This window comes from Anomalospiza imberbis, chromosome Z (genome assembly GCF_031753505.1).
Source record: "Anomalospiza imberbis isolate Cuckoo-Finch-1a 21T00152 chromosome Z, ASM3175350v1, whole genome shotgun sequence".
In the NCBI taxonomy this organism is placed as follows: domain Eukaryota; kingdom Metazoa; phylum Chordata; class Aves; order Passeriformes; family Viduidae; genus Anomalospiza; species Anomalospiza imberbis.
Window position 1 is genome coordinate 56,618,150 of NC_089721.1, and position 22,500 is coordinate 56,640,649.

At 40.4% G+C, this 22,500-nt stretch overlaps 1 protein-coding gene and 1 long non-coding RNA gene across 2 annotated transcripts in view; both read right to left on the bottom strand.

Moving 5' to 3' along the window:
• The window catches only part of LOC137465030 (uncharacterized), a 474,100-nt gene that overhangs the window by 405,752 nt on the left and 45,848 nt on the right, over positions 1-22,500 (bottom strand). The window lies entirely within an intron of this gene.
• LINGO2 (leucine rich repeat and Ig domain containing 2) overlaps positions 1-22,500 on the bottom strand; it is a 494,638-nt gene that overhangs the window by 143,547 nt on the left and 328,591 nt on the right. Inside the window, exon 5 of the mRNA XM_068176701.1 lies at positions 21,173-21,330. The gene's annotated coding sequence lies outside the window, so the exon portion shown is untranslated. The remainder of the gene's footprint in view (positions 1-21,172; positions 21,331-22,500) is intronic.

Consider the following 22,500-nt stretch of genomic DNA (forward strand, 5'->3'; position numbering starts at 1 on the left):
TCTTTTTCTGAAGCTCAGTCCATGCTGTCAGAGGGGAAGTCTAATCACCACTGCACTGAGAGATCTTTTTTCACTGATCATTGGTGGAATATTTGTGTTTGTAGAAGGTAAAATAAAGACAAGAGAAATAACAAATATATTTCCTTTCAACTCTTACAAGGGAACTGATGACTGTCCTAGTGTCATTGTTCCTTGTTCACTTTTTTTTTTTTTTTTTTTTTTTTTTTTTTTTTTTTTTTTTTTTTTTTTTTTTTGTGTGTGTGTGTGTGTGTACTGCTTTTCCAAGGAGCTTAACCAAATTAATGCTAAAATCATGGAAAAAGACTTACGGCTTGGGACTGACAGTTTTTGCCTATATGAGTGAAAATTAGGGATGCTAATGATAATTTACAGGCTCAAAGTCTTACATACTTGCAGCTCTAGAGGATCCTTACTAAATAAATGATGCAACAGTCAGAGCCGAAAAGAGATAGGATGGAAAGTTTAAGTGAACACAACTTAGGCCAATATTGCATAACACTGCAATTTTTGCTCAGATCACTGTCAAGATTTCACATGCATTCCTGAGATCCAGGTGACATAGTGAAGATTGTCCCCTTAGATGTCCTTACCACTCCTTCTCATCTTTCTCATTTTAAGATTATTAATTAAGATACTCTTTAGTCAATCCTTAATCTAAACCAGAATTGTTTTCTGAGCTAGAATTCAGTCTCATTCTGTATGTTTATTCTTAAAAATACTGCTCAAGTTGGAAGTAAGAACTTTGAAAAGATAACGCCTGAGGGAGTAAAATGAACATTTCTTTTTCCCATCTGTGGTTGTACTGTGCGACTGTACCAAAGACTTCTGATCATCTTGCTGATGAAATCAATAGGAATCCTTTTTACTCTCTTAAAAATGACTGAAAAGCTGAATTACCACTCTTTCCTTTTCTCACTCTCTAGCCACTAATAATACAGTGACACTTAAAGCTATTTATATTTTTTTAAAAGTTTTGATTCAAGAAAAGTCATCCAACCTTCAATTTCCATACATCTGACAGAAAATAAAGTAGAGAGGAAGCAGAAGAAAGAAAAAGACTTGACTAAGAGACACTAAAAATACTGTTTAACCTCATTTCTGACTCTTCAACCATCCCCAAAAACCAGAAATCTTTCAGCACTTCACAAAGTTCAGGAGAAATTAGTTAGTGTTTCTGTTTTTCCATCAAAAATTATTAAGAATGTATTCCAGAATAATACAGTAAATATTTTCAAAATAAATATATAATTTAGTGTCCTGGGGTGACAGGACATTTTCATGCTTTGTATCCCAATCGTGTATTCCTGTTCCCGTGCTCTCAGTTTGTTTTGTCTATAGCCGTGTCCCTCCCCCGGCTGCTTGCTATGGCTTGCTGCTGCTAGCTTTAGGCCTGCTTCGCTTGCTCTGCTTGCTTGCTTTTTTTGTTTTTTCTTTGCTTGCCTTATTTTGCCATTTTTCTATTTTTGTTTTTCCCTTCCTTCCTCCCCTTCCCTGAAGACATCGGACCTGCTTCGGACCTTGATTCGGGAACGTCAAGGAACTCCTCCGGAGTCTGCACTACAGAGAAGCTCAGCACCCTCCTCAGCACTGAGACTGCCCAAGCCGTTCGGTCTCTCTCGGACTGGTGAAAACGTTTGTTGTCATCTCGGGCTGTTTTTTCTTGTGTTGGGGAGTGTTTTTTTTTGCTCTTGCTTAATAAACAAGTTTTTTCCACTTATCCTCCGAGGAAATTCCTCCCGAACCCGGCAGTGGGGAGGGGGGAGGAGTTGTGGGGGTTTGTTTCCTTTAAGGGGCTCCTTCGGAGATTTTCCCCTAATTTGTCCTAAACCAGGACAATATATTCTTTGGTGGCCCGTACGGGGAAATCGACCAGACAAAGTGGAAAAAACTTCATTCTAAATAATATTTTGGTCTCAATTGTTTCGTGGGTACATTGGTATGTCTGTTTTTGAAGTTATAATGTCATTTGGATTGAAAGCCTGCCTCTATTTCTGGTCATTAGGGTTTTTTGAAGTTTTAATACCTTTGTGGTCCCTAGGTTTATTTTCTTATCCAGAAATAGCTCCGGTATTGTCCCTAATGCGTAGCTTTTGTAGCAGAGGGGCACTAACCAGAATATTTATCGGGTTGGGCTTGGTTGTGATGATTTGCAAGAGGTTTATAAAAATGTTGTTATCGGTTCCAGGAATGTATGGTTCGTGGTTGTGGCTGTGTACTCAGTTTGTTAGGGGAGAAGCAGGGGAGGAGGCTTTTCAGCCTTTGCTTTCCTTCTTCTCCTCTGAATTATTTACATCTCTATTAGAAAATGTTTGGTTCTCCCTGACTGCCAAGGACACCATCTTTCTGGCATTTAATTTAGTAAGCTTTCTTTATACTGTCTGCAGTTTATATAAGATGAAGGCTGAAATTTCTAGAGGGGCTGGTGAGACTCCTGATTTAGGAGTAAAACCAAGGGTGAGGAGTCCTGAGTGGTGTGGGAAATGGGAGGATATGGGCCAAATTTTAAAGGAGTTTTCTGATCCTATAGTCTGGGACTTTCCATCTGAACAAATTCAGAATCCAGCTGAGGTGGTAAAGTACCTGAAAGAGAGGTGCCATGGTAACACTAAGGAGGAAAAGATCATTGCAGTGAGCTGGGCCCTGGCACATGCTTATCGCACCCTGCTAGACACTGTAGGGCAGCAGACAGAGGAAAGGGAACAGGGAGATAAGTTAGTTACTATCCCAGTCACTCAGGCTGCAGCCAACATCCCAGGCTCCAGGCCAGTAGTTAAACCAGAGAGTAAGCCTCAACCAATGGCTGTTGCTGCTAATACAAGAGGTGGAAAGTGCAAAAGCAAGACTGACCGAAGGGTGGAGGATGATGATGATGATCCAAGAGAAGGACCATCACCAAAATCAGAAACCACACCAAATGGCACAGATTCCGGAGCCAATATTGATTCCTTCTCCCTGAAGGACCTTCGAGGCCTAAGGAAGGATTATAGGCGACAGCCCGATGAATCTATAATTAGTTGGCTAGTCCGCCTTTGGGATGCAGCAGGGGAGGCTACCATTCTGGATGGCACTGAAGCGAGGCATTTGGGATCCCTGTCACACGATCCTGTGATCGACCAAGGCATGATGAGAGGGGCTAGCCCTCACAGCCTCTGGGAACGGGTCCTGGACAGCGTAGCACAAAGATACCTATGTGCAGATGACCTCTATATTCAGCAGACACGGTGGAAGACCATAGAACAGGGGATCCAACGCCTGAGGGAGATGGCAGTGGTAGAGGTCATTTTTTCAGATGACATAACAACTAGGAATCCAGACTTCGTACCGTGTACACCTGTAATGTGGAGGAAACTTGTGCGACTTGGGCCACCTGAATACGCTTCTGCTCTAGCAATAATGAAGCGGGATGAGGTATATGAGACTGTACTCGATATGGCGAAGAAGCTTCGAGCATATGCGGATGCTGTACATGGCCCGACTCATGCCAGAATTGCAGCTGTGGAAACACGACTGCAGAAATTAGAAGACAAAATAGAGGAAAGTCGTAAGAAACTCAGGGAAGAGATTAAGGAGGACCTCCTCCAAATCTCAGCTGTACAAATTAGACGCCCTGCTATCCAACGCAAACGTTCCATTGTTGGGGAGAGAAGGTACACCCCACGAGCTGAGTTGTGGTTCTTCTTACGTGAGTCTGGAGAAAACATGAGGAGATGGGATGGGAAGTCTACTGCTGCTCTGGCACAACGGGTGCGTGAATTGAAGGAAGGTAAGAAAAGGGAAGCAGCTCCAGTTGCCCGTAGTCGAATTGTCAGGCATAATGATGACGATGATTTGTCGGATCCCCTGGAAGGAACCTCCAAGACATATGTCTCTGGAAAGAAGGATAACCAGGCTTAGAGGGGCCCTGCCTCTAGCCAGGTAGAGGTTAGGGAAAATCGAATCTTTTGGACAGTGTGGGTTCTATGGCCTGGCACATCAGAGCCACAGAAATACAGAGCTTTGGTTGATACTGGTTCGCAGTGTACCTTAATGCCTTCAGGACATGTGGGAACAGAACGTATTTCCATTGCCGGGGTGACGGGGGGATCACAAGAATTGACTCTGATGGAAGCTGAAGTAAGCCTGACCGGGAAGGAGTGGCACAAACATCCAATTGTGACTGGCCCCGAGGCTCCGTGTATTCTGGGCATAGACTATCTCAGGAGTGGCTACTACAAAGACCCTAAGGGACTCAGGTGGGCTTTTGGAATAGCTGCTGTGGAGGCAGAGGGCATTAAGAAATTGAACACCTTGCCTGGATTGTCAGAGAACCCATCTGCAGTAGGACTCCTGAAGGTAGAAGAGCAACAAGTACCTGTTGCCACCTCGACAGTGCATCGCCGGCAGTATCGAACAAATCGAGATGCTGTGATCCCCATTCACAAGATGATTCGAGAGTTAGAGAGCCAAGGGGTGGTTAGTAAAACCCACTCACCTTTCAACAGTCCCATTTGGCCTGTACGTAAATCTGAAGGAGAATGGAGATTGACCGTGGATTACCGTGCATTGAATGAAGTGACACCACCACTGAGCGCTGCTGTGCCGGACATGCTGGAACTCCAGTACGAGCTGGAGTCCAAGGCAGCAAAGTGGTACGCCACAATCGATATTGCCAATGCATTTTTCTCCATCCCCCTGGCTACAGAATGCAGGCCTCAGTTTGCTTTCACCTGGAGGGGCGTGCAGTACACCTGGAACCGACTGCCCCAGGGGTGGAAGCACAGTCCCACCATCTGTCATGGACTGATCCAGACTACACTAGAAAAGGGTGAGGCTCCAGAACATTTGCAGTACATTGATGATATCATTGTGTGGGGAAACACAGCAGCAGAAGTGTTCGAGAAAGGAGAGAAAATCATCCAAATTCTCCTGGAAGCCGGCTTTGCCATTAAGAAAAGTAAAGTTAAGGGACCAGCTCGGGAGATCCAGTTCCTGGGGGTGAAGTGGCAAGATGGGCGGCGCCAGATTCCTACCGATGTCATCAACAAAATCACAGCTATGTCCCCACCAACCAATAAGAAGGAAACACAAGCTTTCTTAGGTGCTATAGGTTTCTGGAGGATGCATATTCCTGAGTATAGTCAGATTGTGAGCCCTCTTTACTCGATTACTCGTAAGAAGAACGACTTCCATTGGGGCCCTGAGCAGCAACAAGCTTTTGCCCAGATCAAGCAGGAAATTGCCCATGCAGTAGCCCTTGGCCCAGTCAGGACGGGACCAGATGTGAAGAACATGCTCTATTCTGCAGCCGGGAACCATGGCCTGTCCTGGAGCCTTTGGCAGAAGGTGCCTGAGGAGACCCGAGGCCGACCACTGGGATTCTGGAGTCGGAGCTACAGAGGGTCTGAAAGTAACTACACCCCAACGGAGAAGGAAATCTTGGCTGCTTATGAAGGAGTCCAAGCTGCTTCAGAGGTGATTGGTACTGAAGTACAACTCTTCCTGGCACCTCGACTACCCGTGCTGGGGTGGATGTTTAGAGGAAAGGTTCCCTCCACCCACCATGCCACCAGTGCTACATGGAGCAAGTGGATTGCCCTCATCACACAGCGTGCCCAAATTGGGAAACTAAATCGTCCTGGGATTTTGGAGGTAATTACAAATTGGCCTGAGGGTGAAAACTTCAGGCTCACTGGTGAAGAGGGAGAAGAGCAAGTGACCCGTGCCGAAGAAGCTCCACCATATAACCAACTGCCGGCAGAAGACATACATTACGCTCTTTTTACTGATGGTTCCTGTCGCCTCGTAGGAATGAACCGGAAGTGGAAAGCAGCCGTATGGAGCCCCACACGACAGGTTGCACAAGCTATCGAAGGAGAAGGTGGATCGAGTCAACTTGCGGAACTCAAAGCTGTTCAATTGGCCCTGAACATTGCTGAAGCAGAGAAGTGGCCAAAACTTTACCTTTATACTGATTCCTGGATGGTAGCCAATGCTCTGTGGGGATGGCTGAAGAGATGGAAGGAGGCGAACTGGCAGCGCAGAGGAAAACCAATTTGGGCTGCTGAAGAATGGAAAGACATCGCTACCCGGCTAGAGAAACTACCTGTGAAGGTTCGCCATGTAGATGCCCATGTCCCCAGAAGCAGGGCTAATGAGGAGCAGCAAAACAATCAGCAGGTAGATCAGGCCGCAAAGATAGGGGAGTTGAAGATAGATCTTGACTGGGAGCACAAAGGAGAGCTGTTCCTAGCACGATGGGCCCATGATGCCTCAGGCCACCAGGGTAGAGATGCCACCTATAAGTGGGCACGAGACCGAGGGGTGGATCTAACCATGGACAGCATTTCTCAGGTTATCCATGACTGTGAGACGTGTGCCGCCATTAAGCAGGCTAAGCGGGTGAAGCCCCTCTGGTATGGGGGGCGGTGGTCCAAGTACAAGTATGGGGAGGCTTGGCAAATTGATTACATCACACTGCCTCAAACCCGCCAAGGCAAGCGCCACGTACTAACCATGGTAGAAGCCACTACGGGATGGTTGGAAACCTACCCCGTGTCTCATGCTACAGCCCGCAACACCATTCTGGGCCTTGAAAAGCAGGTCCTTTGGAGGCATGGTACTCCTGAAAGGATTGAGTCAGACAATGGGACTCATTTTAAAAATAATCTTATTAACACCTGGGCTAGGGAACATGGCATTGAGTGGGTGTACCACATCCCCTATCATGCACCAGCTGCAGGTAAAGTGGAGAGATACAATGGATTGTTAAAAACCACTTTGAAAGCATTGGGTGGGGGGTCTTTCAAGAACTGGGAGCAGTATTTAGCAAGGGCCACCTGGTTAGTTAACACTCGGGGTTCCACCAACCGAGCAGGTCCTGCCCAGTCTGAGCCCCTTAATATAGTCGATGGAGATAAAGTCCCAGTGGCCCATATCAGAGGTTTGTTGGGGAAGACGGTATGGATTAATCCTGCTTCGAGTACAGGCAAACCCATTCGTGGGATTGTCTTTGCCCAAGGACCAGGTTATACCTGGTGGATAATGCAGAAAGATGGGACAACCCGTTGTGTACCTCAGGGAGATCTGATTGTGGGATGATATCATTATTTGCTGAACGTTACCACCATTGTCTGTACGTTACATCATACAGACATGAGACAGAAGGAAACGTGAAAGTGTCAAAGGTCTGAGCAAGTAAGATGGAAGGAAATGTGTTAAGTGTGGAAGGTTTGAGCACGTGAGATGAAAGGTTTTACATTGTGTTCATTAACATGTTCACGATATGGGATAAGGGGTGGAATGTCCTGGGGTGACAGGACATTTTCATGCTTTGTATCCCAATCGTGTATTCCTGTTCCCGTGCTCTCAGTTTGTTTTGTCTATAGCCGTGTCCCTCCCCCGGCTGCTTGCTATGGCTTGCTGCTGCTAGCTTTAGGCCTGCTTCGCTTGCTCTGCTTGCTTGCTTTTTTTGTTTTTTCTTTGCTTGCCTTATTTTGCCATTTTTCTATTTTTGTTTTTCCCTTCCTTCCTCCCCTTCCCTGAAGACATCGGACCTGCTTCGGACCTTGATTCGGGAACGTCAAGGAACTCCTCCGGAGTCTGCACTACAGAGAAGCTCAGCACCCTCCTCAGCACTGAGACTGCCCAAGCCGTTCGGTCTCTCTCGGACTGGTGAAAACGTTTGTTGTCATCTCGGGCTGTTTTTTCTTGTGTTGGGGAGTGTTTTTTTTTGCTCTTGCTTAATAAACAAGTTTTTTCCACTTATCCTCCGAGGAAATTCCTCCCGAACCCGGCAGTGGGGAGGGGGGAGGAGTTGTGGGGGTTTGTTTCCTTTAAGGGGCTCCTTCGGAGATTTTCCCCTAATTTGTCCTAAACCAGGACATTTAGTAATCAAATTATCTGTGCTTCTAGTATTCTGAATGCTGGACTGTAACACATCTGCTTTGCTGCAAAACTTCAGTTACAGTTGGCAGAGCTATTAGACATGAAACTAATGTCTACTTATATTCTAAAAAGGTCTAAGGTTTGTTTCTTGTTTTCTTCTTATCCCTTTTTTTAAGCAGTAAATAATGTTTAAAAGCAAAGAAAATCTGAAATTCTAGACAATACATAAGAGAAGGAGATGTCATCCCTGTGGACTGGAGAAAAGACAAAGAGAGAAATAGAACGTTTTTACCTTATAAAATACAAGAAAATAAATCAAGTAAATGTGCCATTCACTTTTAGAAATTAATGTTGTGAATTTTTCAAAAGATTCTTCTACTTATATTTTGAAAGTTTCCTGTTAGGTCATGACAGTAGAACATCCAGGTCCACTATCACCCCTCTGAATATGGCTGTAGGAAGAAATAACAAGTAAAGGATACTGTATGCGCCTGTGCTCTCCTAGCATCCTTTAATACGGATAAGTACCTTCTTTCTGACTCCCAGCTATTTAAATGTTTGCCGAGACCAATGTAGCTTAAAACTTTCAAATAATATTTAATAAATTTTTAGTGTTGCAAAACAGAGACTATTAAATAAAATTGTTTTCTGGGGGAGCAGTGTGTGTTTTCTTCTTAATTTTATTTTAGTAATATCTTACTGTCATCTGTTTAGTGGATTTTGTTATACAGAAAAAGTTATAGGAAGAACATATACCTGATATTTAAGTATATGCTTATTTAACAAAGTAGAGAAGATTATGATGATATTCTGGGGTATTTTTTAAGCTATTCTGCTCTTACTTTTATTAATCAAAAGGGAGAAAAAATATTGACCTAAAAATGATAGGCTGGAAAGTATTTATATCATATATATATATATACATGTATATATATATATATATATATATATATATATATATACACATATATATACATATATATATAGATAGATAGATAGATAGATAGATACATACATACATACATACACACACATATGAAATTATCTTCTAAGGGCTTATTAAAAACATGAAGCAAAAGAGACTAGGTTTAGATTTGATATTGGGAGGAAGTCCTACACTGTGAGGGTGCTAAGGCATGGAACAGGTTGCCCAGAGAAGTTGTGAATGCCTCATCTCTGGAAGTGTTCAAGAGAGGAGGGTGGATGGAGCTCTGAGCAACCTGGTTTAGTGGGAGGTGTCCCTGAACATAGCAGTTGGAATCATATAATTTTTAAGGTCTCTTCCAACCCAACCAATCCTCCGGTTCCATGGTTACACTGGATTTTTTTCCCCAATTACACAAAAGAGGAAAAAAGGATATCAGCTGCAGCTAAAATAATTTGAAGTTCAAATCCATCCGGTTTTACTTCCACAGAAATATTTCTTTTTTCTAAACCTATTCCATTTACTGGGCTCTCTTTTTGCAATAAGATACTAGTAAATATAGCCAGAGATACCAGCATTTCTGTTTTAAAACCAGTTACATTTAGTTTAGAAAATCTCAATAGCTGTATCATATAAATGCTACAGAGGAACTGTAAAGAAGAAGACAATATCATGAACCATCTTCAAGATTGTCTCTCCGAGTGAAATGCTCTATGGGCATTTCAAACAGCTTTCTAAGTAAAATGGAAAACTAAATGCAAAGACAGCCATTCATTAAACATTTCACTGTGAGGGGAAAAAAACCAAACAAACCAAAAACTACCCAAACAAAAATAATGGCCTGAACCTCACTTCCAAAAGAGTAAACGCTTTCAAATACAATATCAAGCTAATATCAAGTTACTATCAAGCTAATATCAAGTTAATGGAAAGAGATCTGCTAATGCTCTCTATCCTTCTGAAATACCTGTCCCAGAACAGCATTAAAAACCCCTAGAGTTACTTGTTGAAATGTTTTTGTAAATATCGACTCCCTCTTTGGGTGAGATTCAGATGGTTTAAAGCCACTGTGGCTCCTTGAGCCACACAGCAAAAAACAACTGCACAGGGGCAGGTGGCATCTGGACTGGCTAAGTCCAATCCGCTAAGTCAAATCACCACCAATCACTTCTCTATTCTGGTACCAACAGCTGCTGTGAGGATATGAGGAAATGTAGGCAGACCAAAAATCTTTTCAGAAATGAGAATTCAAAGGCAGAGATGGCTTTATTGTCAGGTAATGATATCGGGAGCTTTTAACCTCCACATAATGGCATGAAATTGCCTGAGGTCAGCAATGACTGAAAATTGTGACAATTAGATGGCTTCTTTGTGGCCTATAGGAAATGAATTGGTGGCCTCATTCCAGTTCTCTATCATAAAACAATTACAGCTAATGCTGATTGACATCTTTGATTGCAACCATGGCTTAGAGGCCAAGACTGAATGAGCCTTGAAAATAAACTGCCCTTCCACCCAGAAAAGTCAATCCCTCTGAGCCAGAGTTGAGGCAGACAGTAGATTGAGAAAAAATGTACCACTTTTTGCTCACTCTACTGACAGAAACTTTGTCTCTCCTACTAACTCTCAGTGCCTTCTGCTCATGATGGAACAGAAAATGCTAGTCCTTAGGGAGGGTTTAGGAAGACTTATTATATACAACTCTATGGATTTCAATCAAGTAGGCAAGACTTTAGATGGTGTGGTGCTGTAATGCTAAGTTCTGTGTGGGTGCTGCGCTCAACAGTCCACTCCAAATTGCTTGCCATCAAAACAAATGGGACAGACGTGGGAGCCAAGAAGCACCATTACCAGAGCTTGACAGACAGTGCATGAGGCTCTACGAGACAAGTGATAAACCTAAGATCAAACACATAATGTGTGGCAGAAAATGAGTCCAAGCAGAGGATTGGGTCTTGGCTATAAAAGTGACTTAAAGGCAAATAGTTCTGGGTCACAGAGATACTTTATATCTTTTACTTATGGCATCACAGAAGGGGAACTATGCGTGAGTGTCCATGTGTTTAATGCCAGTCTAGCATTACTGATGTGCAATAGAAATAAAGGAGGGTTTTAGACTACATTTAGATGTAAGAAAAAGACTCAATTTCCTGCCCAATGCTTAAAGCATTTGTGAATAGTTAAATCCTATCCCAGACCCAACTAGATCAGATGGTTTTACTTGAGGAACTGCTCTTGAATCTTATAAAAGATTTCATGTGCTGGGAGACATCTCAAAACTCCTGCTCCCAATTGTTTATTTCAAAGCATAAAGGTCAGTTTGCACTGGCTATGTAAAATATTAATAGTGGTAAACTCACACATTGATTAGCATTTGAAAATGTCATGCTAATAAAAATATAAATTAAAAAGAAAAAAAAGAAACTAGAAGTTAGAATGATCCTATACAATGCATGGCTAAAATGTGCTTCTTCTGAAGTAGTGGGGATTGAAAAAGAATACAGTAGATGTCTATAGAAGTGCCTGACTCCATGTAGGCGGCTGTAACTTGGCTGGACAGAATTCAGCCTCTTCACCTTCTTCTGTCCTCAGTTATACAGCATGGGTTGTGTCTGCTTGTCTTAGACACTGGAGTACAGTTTCAGCTCTGAGAAAATCTATGCAGCAGCAAAAATTAACAATAGTGCTTTTCCAGTGGACTGAAGCATTTCCAGCATAACTCTTGAAATTACCTGAGGCAAACACAGAAAGATCAAAGAAACCTAAAGGAAATTATGCTTATGCTCAGATGAAGCATAATAAGCAACCTCTAACTGAAACTTTTATAATCCATCTGCCTTTTCCTCTAAAGACAACAAATGTCTTTCACTGGTCTTGCATTTTGGGAGGTTAAAACCAAAGTATTTCTTTATCAGTTGTCCCTCTGTACAAAAGAAAAAGACCTACGGAATCACAAAATTACTTGGAATCACAGGTGGTTTCTTTTGGAAAGAACCTTAAAGGTCACACAATTTCAACCACTCTGCCATGGGCAGGGATCCAACCCACTAGATCATATTGCTCAGGACACCATCCCAATTGGTTTTGAACACTTCCAGGGGTAGGACATCTCCAGCTTCTCTGAGGAACCTGTCCCAGTGCCTCAACTTCCTCACAGCACTCTCAGCCTGTCTTTGCAGGAGAGGTGCTCCGGCATTTGGTCATCTTTGTGGCCCTCTTCTCTGATAATTCTAACATGTCCATGTCCTTCCTGTGCTGGGACATCCGAGCTGGATGCAGGGTTCCACAGGGGCAGAATCTCCTCCCTCCCCTGCTGGCCATGTTGCTTTGGATACAGCCCAGGACATGTTCAACTTTCTGGGCTGGGACTGCACATGGCAGAGTCATGTCCAACTTTTTATTTACCAGAACTCCCTAGCTATTCTCCACAGGACTGGTCTCAATAAGTTAATTTCCCAGTGTGTGTCCATGCTTGGGATTGCCCCAGCCCAGCACCTTGCACCTGGACTTGTTTAACTTCATGAGGTTCTCACAGACTCACTTCTTGAGCTTGTCCAGGCTGCCCTGGATAGTATCTCTTCTTTCTCTTGTGCCCACTGCACCACCCAGCTTCATGTCCTCTGCAAACTTGCTGAGGATGCACTCAATACTGCTGTCCACATCACTGATGATGAGCACTGGTCCCAGGACAGAGCCCTGAGGGACAGCACTTGTCACTGGCCTCCACCTGGACACAGAGCCATTAACCACAACTCTCTGCATCCATCCATCCAATTCCTTATCCACAGAAGAGTGCACCCTTCAAACCCGTGCTTCCCCAGTTTGGAAACAAAGGCCACGTCAAAGGCCTTACAGAAATCTAGATGACATTTTAAGGTTTAGATTGGAAAAGTCCTTTAAGATGGAGTGAGAAAATGTGAAAGAGCCCTGTAGGCTGCAAGGTCAGCGAATGACGAATGACAAGGAGGAGGAGATGCACCAGGTGCCAGAGAAGAAATTCCTGGCAGCCCCTGGAAAAGACCATGGTGAAGCAAGTTTCTCTCCTGCAAACCATGGAGATCCACAGTGGAGTACATATCCACCTTCAGACCATGAAGGACTCCATTCCACAGCAGGGGTATGCCTGAAAGAGACTGTGTAGAAAGTTCTGACACATGTCTGGCAGAAGAGTCCATACAAAAGCAGGGCTTCTGGCAGAAGTTGTGATTGGTGGGGGATCCTTTCTGGACCAATCAATTTCTGAAGGACTCTTCTCTGTGAAGGGAATTGGCATGGTTTGACACTGGCGCGATGCCAGCGCCCCCATGAAAATGCACTTTTCCACATGATTGCTGTGAGATATGACCAGGAACAGAGCAGAGCAGGCCCAAGCTTAATAACAAAAAAAAAAAAAAAGAACTTTATTAAACTACTACTACTATAAAAACTACAAACACTAAATCCTGGATGAAGACTTTCCAAAACACCCTTGTGTTTCCATGTCACACATGGCAACCACCCAGAGAAAATCTGCCATGGTGACACTCTCCTTTCCATGTCACAGTGCTCTCACCACCGTGCATGGACAGACTGCTCACAGGGCTCCTTTAAGGATGCTTTGCCATGGACCAAAAGAGACAACAGTTCAGTTTCTCATCTTGGGACTACAGTCCCCCCCATTTCCCCCTGGGGCCGAGGGTCCAAGAACAGAGGTCTTCTTCTCTTCTTCTTTTCTGAAGACAGAGGGCCTCTCTACACCCTCTTCAGCTTTCCTCTGTTCTCTCCACTCCTCTGTTGGTAATCACTGAAGCAGGTCTCTTGGCACACCAAACGCATCCCCCTAAGTGCAGCCTCTGTCAGGATAATTTGGTTCAGTCTGTGGCTAACAAGAAAAGTCCAGCCACAAGCCACTCCATCATCTCCTTCCAACTCAACAATTTCCTCTTCCATCATCTCAGATCCCAGACTGTCTCTCTTCTACTTCAAATCAAGGAGGAGTAATATTTTACAAAGCCTTCATTTCTTAGGAAAGGGTTAAATGTTCAGACACCCTGGATGGCTGATATCTTTGCCCAGCAGCCGATTCCCAAGGCCAAGGCTGGACGCCTTCCCCTCCACTCCTTCTCCTCTGTGCTGACAAAGTTACAGGTGCCGTCCGGACTCTGTCTCTTCCCTCTGGGGGGGATGACAAAGACATCTCTGCTTCTTTCCACCCTTCTGTCCACAGGAGCTGGCTCGGTTCCAGTCCTTCTACCCCTCAGCTCACCTTGACCAGGCCTCATGGCTCCCCCTCCACCTCCCAGCCCGTGGCTGGGCAGGGGAGATCTGCACAGCACCCTGACCGGAACCAAAGAGAGCGAGCTCTTGGGAGTTCTTGCTTTTAACCCCCTGTGTTCTCAGAGGCGTATCCCTATCTTCAGTGGTCACTTCAGGTGCCAATATCCAAACCTGACCACTGATTGGTTTGACCCAACTTCCTGAAAAAATCACTTCCATGTCAAACCACAACAGGAATTCATACTGGAGCAGTTCTTAAAGAGTGATATTCTGTGATGAGGATATCCCATGCTGAAGCACGTGAAAAATGCAAAGAAGGAGTGACTGAGATAAAGTGTTATGGATTAATCTCCATTTTCCACTTGGCAGCATCACTCAGAGAGGAGGTAGAAGGATTGGGAATGGAGGAGTGAAGCTGCTCCTGGGAAGAAGTGGGGAGGCAGGGGGAATGGCGAGTGAGGGGTAGGTTTGTCTAGTTGTGTCTTTATCATTATTCTACCTCATTTTAAAATTTCCATATATAAAATCAATCTTTCCCAAGTTGAATCTGTTTTGCCCATGATTGTAACTAGCAGGTGAACTCCCCATATTTGTATCAACCATGAGTATTTATATTTTATTTTGCTGCTCTGTCCTCTTGAGGAGAGGGAGTCAGGAAGTGCCTGGGTGGACATCAGTCATCCAGACCAGATCAACCCACAGAATGCTGTAGATTAAGTTGGAAGAAACTTCCACTTTTGGAGAAACTCCAGAGCTGCTTCTCCCCACTATATGAACCAGCAGTGAAACTAACAGAATCAGAGAGCAGAATACATTCCCAAATAAAAAGTGAAATCCAACATGTCCACCTCCTTGCTAGAGGAAAAACTACCACAGGAAAGTAAGAGGACGACTAATGTTCTAATTTGACATAATTGGTTACAATGAATCATAATTTTGCCTTTCAACTGCAAACACAGTTATTACTGTGATAGTTGCAACACAGAAAAGGTGATAGAGGAAGTTCAAATTTCATGTCATTGCTTAGCAAAATCTATCTTCTGTAAATATATACACATATATATAGTCCGTAGGCAGAATTTCTAACATTGTCATGCATGCCTTTGAATGTGATTTTGTCCTTACAGGAATAATATATAAAGATGTCTATATAAAGATTTTACCACTTACAACTACCATTTGCACATTTAGTTTCACTTATGCTTTAAGCAAGATCTATAGCAATAGAGGAGTATGTTATTCTCAAAAATACTTTTTTTGATCTTTCATTCCTTGAATATACCTCATTAAAGAGAGGAACCAATAATATTGAACTCTATTAATACTAAACATTTGTTCATGATGAATCTGATATGATGTCTAGCATCAACTTATTGTAGTCTATGCCTAATAAGCACTTACAATTTAATTGCAGCAATGCGTGAAGTAAAGTAATTGTCAAGCATAACAACAGTGTCAGATCCTACTCTCAAGTTTCTGGAAATATCAGTTGAATATTACTGAAATGTCTGAAACATAAATAGTTGAAAAAAAAAATTATTGTTCAATGTACTTCATACATATTATCTTATGTGTTAATGTCTTAAAATAAATATCTTATAGCCATGATCTTAACTTTCACAATTAAGAGGGATGTTTGATAATGTAAATAACATTATAATAACATATATATTTCCCTGCATTAATAGGTTTCAAACAAAAAATTTTGCATTGCAATATTAAGAATGGAGTTATTCTTATTTTTAATTTTAATTTTAATTTTTATTTTTATTTTTATTATTTTATTTTTATATAATTTCAGCTTTTTTCAGGAAGTAATTTTCACTCACAGAACTTTGGAACCCTGAATCTGCTGAGACCTGTGAAATTTCACTTGTCAAGCTACAGAGATTGCAAAGGACATATTAAAGGTGATTTTATTGCATGACTATATACTACAAGATTTCCATATTGCCTCCTGCCTTTTTGTAGGAAGAAAGAATGGGGTATTATTCAAGTTGGACAGCTCATTTGAAGCTGCTAAAATGTATAATTTCCAATGTTCATTTAGAGAGTTCTTAAAATGCTTACTGTTTATTTGACAGACCATGAGATTTACATCCAGTTTAGGAGCTTTTTATCTCAATGTACACTGGCTGCTGAGTGTGTTTGCTTTGACAATCTGTATTGAACTGTCCCTAGCTAGAATAGCACCATCAAGCTGCATCACACTGAGGCAGTTTTTTGTTCATTCCCATCTCATCATAGGATGATGCTCTTATAGTCTCAGATGTGTGCAAATACATGTTTTCTTCACAGTGTCACAATAGATCAGCCAATAAGAATATAAAATCAAACTCCCATAAAACTTGAACTATGAAAACTTGAACTATGAAAGAGCCATTTGAAATTGACAAAATCCTCAGATAACTAAACTGCAACCTGAACCAATGTAATGTACAGAAATATCTGTGAAAAATAGTGGAACATTTTAAATGTGCCTATGGTGGGATAGAAATCTAACCCAACAGGACGCTCTGAGAAAAAGAAGGAATAAGAAGAGACCTTTAAATCAATTTTTATCTAACCACATTTTGCATAGCAAAGGGTTGGGAACTAGAAGGAATGACTCAAATATCTTGGCATTTCCTTTGACACAGTGATCCATATTTTTTTTCTTCTTTTATTTTTTTCTCTTCTTTCCAATTTATCTATTTTTTGAAGTGATGAACATTCAAAGGGGTTTACAGATTTTAAAAATACCTGAAAAAATATTAAAAGAATGTTAAGATTCAAGGCCTTGATTGCTAACCTGATCTAGACTGGATGTTTTCTGCTATTCAGCTGCACCTTGACTTGTGTCAGGGAAGATTTTATTTAAGAAGTCACAGTGCTATATGGATTTAGCTTCTCTTGTCAGCAACAGGATACTTGTGATGACACACTCAAGATGTCCCTAAGCCTTTTCCACACTTGTCTTTGCCTCAACTTTTTGTAAGCTCCTCTGTAATGAAACAATTTTTGTAACTTTCCCTAGGAACTAATTTTTTTTTATTAGGGAGCATTGGTGTTGTTTGGTACATTTGATTTCCTTTGTCGGCCTGCTGAAATTGCTAGACAATTGAAACTTATTGATTTATAGGGTGTTAAAATGATGAATAGAAGGATAAAACCTGCAAGATAGAAGCTGAGTTAGAGAAATAAAATTCAGAATAAATGTTGTTTTTAATTGCAACATAAATTTGAGAAACAGGGTTATGAGATTTCATTTCTACAAATGCTTATGGGGGTGAGTTTGAAGAGGCAAAACTCTCTGTATTGACCCATTCTGGGCTGATGTGGCCCATTGTGTAGAGTTGTATTTAAGTAATCTAAGGGCAGTAAATCCTCAGTAGGGAGGACCAGCTATACCTGCAAAGCAGGACAGTTCCAAGTTGCACCACAGACAACACAATTTGCTTACATCATAAGCTATCAGATGTAGAAAAATCTGTTAAAAGAGTGAAATGGATAGAAGAGTAGAGAAGAAAAAGAAGAAGAAGAAGAAGAAATAATCCTTGATTTTCCAGTGAGACCATGTATCAATAAAAGGATCAGTATATTGTCTGTCACATTCCCACAATGTTTACACAGGAAAAACAAGACTTTTGCTCAGAGGTCTAATGACTAGATTTTCTCCGATTTAACTATGCAAACAGATTTTACCCATAACAATTTTAAAAATTATTATAATTGTAGTAAAATTAATAACCTGACCTGAAATGGAAAGGGAAAAAGATTTATAGAAACTTGTTTTCTTTCAGGAAGTGTTTATCATTATAGCTTCAAAAATCTAAAGGTGTGACTAACAATAAAAAGAAAGTTAAAATTAAAAACAAAGGATTAAGGTTTGGGTTTTTTTTGCTTTCTGATTCTTAAAGGACATAATATTTTAAGGACCTATTTCTACTGCTGAAAATCACAGAATAACTTAGATACGAATGACCACTATCTTTTCAAGTATTTACATGATTTAGGAGCCTTTTATTCCAAGAAGACAACAACCTCTAAACTAAATTCAAGAAATCACAAGTAACTTAAGAGAATTGTTAAAAATACACAATTTCAAAGAAAAAGAAAAAAAATTGATGAAGAAAAAAATTGGATGAAGAAAAATCAAAGAGAAACAAAGTTGTAGAAACAGTTACAAGTCTATCAAGCTCAGAATATCCTCAGTAAATCACTGGAGCAGTCAAAAACTTGATCAACTTATCCTTGAACTCTCAGATATGCTCCCTTCTCACTTTATTTTGTAAGTAGACTACTGTAAACAGCCCAAGATTAACTTGGAGCTATCAGTCTATTGCACATGCATAATAGCCCCGAAGGAAAGACATGGTATTATTATCAGCCACTCAAAGCCTCCAGATCTAAAACACACAATTGCCTCCAGGTCTTTCCAGAAAGTACAGTACAGTTAGCTAGTTTACATAGCATATTCAGCTTTTGTTGTGAATGGCAAATGTAAAGCTTTCATGATATGAACTCACTAAATTTTGGAACACTTTCATTTTTATTAATACTCATGGAAATATCCTGAGTTTGCCATGTGTATTTGTATTACATTTAAATTTCTGTTGTGCAGAAACTTTAAAAGATAAATACTATTTGTTGAAAACAGAATAAGATGGACTGGTATGAACTTGCTGGGATCATTTTATAACCATGTCTTTGGAGGCTATGACAGCAGGAGGCTAAAAACAGCATTGAAATATCCTGACATACTTCTCATACAATAGCAATATTGACCTTAAATCAAAGTAAGAACCAAACCAAATCAAAACAGAAAACAAGTTTTCCCTGCAAAAAGTCCCACAAAAAGTAAACCTGCAAAAAATAGTGCCTTATTTTTACTGTTTGAATAATTGGTTTAAGCTTCCATGTACTGAAAATTGTCTCTTACAAAAATATTTGAGTTGTTTATTAGATGACCAAGGTTACCCTTGTTCTCCCTCCAGTCCATAAAAGAGCACTGGGCCTCTATAGGATACTGACTGCCCTGTGCCATAGTGCCACCATGCAAAATTTGAGGGGAAAATAGGAAGATCTTGATTTGGCAGTTAATTTTCCCACTGCTTCCTGGAGTTTTTTTCCTAAGGCTATTGGCTAGTAAAGCAATTTAAGATTTATAAGAAGGGATTTCTCCCACCAGTTTTTTGTAGAGCTCCTAATTTTTGACCTATTTTTTCAGTCAGAAGAGCATCATAGAAAGCTGGAAAGAGTTTATCCTTTGATGTAAATGGTGAAAAGTTTGAACTCTTACTGAGACAACAAATATAATAACAGTTTAAGTGTACTTAGCTTTTACAGTACAGACCACAAAAGATTACTACAAATGAGGGACAAAAAAGAAAAAAAGTAATATTTTCTGAAAGGCAAAATAAGAATTGCATATGTGTTTTGTTTCCTGCGTTCCACATACTACACACTTTGAAAGCTTTGACTTCTATCACTGTTGATGTCTATTTAACAGCTAACCTTTCAATTAAATATTGTAAACAATTTATTTTAAAAATGGATAAAAATCTGAGTCCTAAGGAGATAAATATTAGTGAAGCATAACAATCCTGATGCAACAGGATCCTGAATAGCAATTCTGATCCAACTTCCCATTCATATCACCAGAATAAAGCTACCATGAGAAATACAGACACATGAGAGGAACATTTTACAAGGCTGTAGATTTCTATAAGAAAATAAAGTGAAACTAGAAACACATATATACATATACAATTCTATATATATTGTTATTTTAACACTTTTCTTCTAGCTATATATCAGCATGAAAATTCTCCAATTATGATAGGGATGATGAGTTGCAACATTGTGTTTATGAAATTGTTCATCATATTTCAGTCACTTGTATGCTTTTTCCCTTTTATTTTTTAATATAGTGGTTAATATGTACTTTTCCTGACAGTTACAAAAATAATTCTGTTGTACTTTTTTTCTGAAAACAGGCAAAATACAGTGGTTGTGCAGCTGTGAAATAGATAAAGATATAGCTGACCTGCATCTATCTGAGTGTACTCCAAACCTAGAAGTCTGGAGAAATTGATGTGAAGACAGTTTTTTGTTCTTCCATTTGAGCCGCCTTTTACCCATGGGGTCATGTCTGGAGGTTGTATAGTCCATATCACAAGGTATAGCATCACCTGAACACTGCTCTAGTGTTTCCTGAGCCAAACTGTGCATTTGTATGGTACAACTCACATTGGCATAAGCTTGGAATTTGTTCAGCAGTATCTACTGCTGCCCTAGACCTACTTCAGGACAATTTTGACTAGATTTGGTAAATAATATATCACTTCTTATTCTTTACCAAGGAGGAAATCACCCATGAGCTGGTAGATTCTTAGCTTAACACATTGTTTTGATTCTTAGATTTAGTTTTTACCAGAGTGCTATGTTCCTGCGTGGTTTTCAAGATTTGGACTTGAAAAGATAGAAGCTACAGCAACATGCAGAAAAAAAGATACAAAATTGTTCAGGATCTTCTCCCTCCCTTGTGAAACATCCATCAAAATCAGATAAGACAGACTGACTTTTGGGAATGTTTTAGTGTGCCCTTACCACATTGCCTTATTTTAGGTCAATTGGTTTCTGCAGGTTGTTCTATGAAATGAGATGGATTGTTTAAATAGGAGTCTTAGAGATGAAAGAGAATTCTCAGTATCTAATAATGAAACAAATATTATGGTAAAATAAACAGGCAATCAGCCCTAAAATTCATACATTTAACAACCTTTTAATAAAATAACTTACATAGATGCCACTACACTCTGTTAAATGTATTATTTACATTTTTTTCATTGTTCTCACAGTGGTTATATGCTTTTGGGTGTAGAAATTCTTCTTGCTATCACAATATAAGGAAATAACTCCATCTCCTTTTGTAAAAAAATGTTTTCTCTAAAGAAAACAGCTTACTGCACAAAATAAAGTTCTGCTCAAAACTAAAATTGTGAAATTCATTTGCATTTGTGATTGTGAAATAGATTTTTTTGGACTGAGGGAGCACTGAGATAGAACTTGTAATTGAAAAAACCTTAAAACTGTCAATAAAAAGACCTATTTCAATAGACTTACCTGTTTAACTCTTTTAAAAGTCCAACACTTCCTCTTTAGCCAACAAATCTTTTAGCCACTAGGTGAAGTCAAAATACAGCACTTGATCATTATAATCCCAGCCTCTCATGGACAACAGCATCTCTCATGGCACCACACTCAGAATGCTTGAAACAGACCTGGAAAATGCAGATATTCTTACATTTTTATAGAAATATACTCAACCATTGTCGCCATGATTTTTTAAGATTTTCTAAAGCCTTCTGAGTTTACATTCTTGTAGCAAACTTTCTCACACACTTTCTGTAAATAACTTATTGGTTTTGCATTCCTTCATAGAGGCAGAGAAATTTGATAGACTAGTAGTTCGTCCAGTGTCATTGGAGAGGTGGCACTTTCACCCTCCAATCCACTGTCACCTTTAAAAAACTATAAATACTAGAGTCAAAAAATAAACTTACCTTTTTTACCTTTACAATAGCAGAGACATGCGTTGTGTTTTCTCGTGTCCTATAGCGACAAGCCATGTCTTAGTATAAGGAAATACAATTACTTAATAAATGACTACGTTATAAAGGACTATAAAACCATCAATATCACTTCGTGAACAAACTGGGGACTGAGAAGCTCATGTTCCAGAAAACATATTTTAGCTTAGTACATGCAATTCTGTTGCATTTATTGACCCATTAAAACTGTCAAGAATAAGAAATAATATTTATATTTTTTTTTTAAATTGCAGATTTTCAGACATAGACTTGTAAGTCTTTTCTCATTTGAATTACAAAATTAGTATCTTCTTCTGAACCAAACAGAATATTATCTAAGAAAGGTCATGAAAAGCTTTCAGTACAATTACAGTTAGTTGTTCCACTAGAGCTTTGCTGAGTACCATTCTGTTCAGTATCTTTAATGGAAAATTGTAATGTCCAACTGGACGATGCAATGCAAACTCATAGCAATAGTAGGCTCTTCTCTTTACTAAGCAAAGCAAGCAAAGAATTCAGGTGGTATATTGAAAGATGGTTGTAATATTTATCTACAACTCTGCTTCTGTATAGTTGCAATATTTCTTGAAAAATTTGCTACCATTTAGAAGTACCTGTCAGTAATTCACAGAATCACAGAATCACTTCTGATCAAGGAGTTAATGAGGTATGTCCCTGGAAAAGTGCTTTTCTAGTCACTAGAGTCAGTCATTACTGGACAGTTTTTAAGCACCACCTTCGAAGGGCACAGTAACAGGCAATTCCAAAGTGTCAGAAGTCAAGCTAGCAGGACAAAAGGTCAGCCTGCCTGACAGGGTTTTTTTTGTAGAAAAGGCAAAAAAGGAAAGTGTAAGTGGGAGC